Genomic DNA, 224 nt, shown 5'->3' with positions numbered 1-224 from the left:
GTTCCTTTTCCACCAGAAGCTGCTTTGGCCCTACGTGCTCTGAGCAGTTTTTCAGCAACTGTTTCTTGGCCTAGAGAAACCTTAACAGCAAGGGGCAGCCTTGTAACACCCTGGACACGGCCATGGAACAGGAGTGTCAGCCTTTCAGATGCCTCAGTGCATAGTTTGTTTTGCATAAATAGGCTGTATTTTCCCCTGTCGTGTGTACGTGCTACTTCTTTTCT

The 224-nt window shown here is 48.2% G+C and overlaps 1 protein-coding gene across 1 annotated transcript in view; it reads left to right on the top strand.

Annotated features, from left to right (window-relative positions):
• Positions 1-224, top strand: part of NEO1 (neogenin 1) — a 240,744-nt gene that overhangs the window by 217,637 nt on the left and 22,883 nt on the right. The gene's annotated exons all lie outside the window — the stretch shown is intronic.

This window comes from Bison bison, unplaced genomic scaffold (genome assembly GCF_000754665.1).
Source record: "Bison bison bison isolate TAMUID 2011002044 unplaced genomic scaffold, Bison_UMD1.0 scf7180017864526, whole genome shotgun sequence".
In the NCBI taxonomy this organism is placed as follows: Eukaryota; Metazoa; Chordata; class Mammalia; order Artiodactyla; family Bovidae; genus Bison; species Bison bison.
The sequence above is the reverse complement of the archived record's forward strand: the minus strand, read 5'-3'. Positions and strand labels throughout refer to the sequence as shown.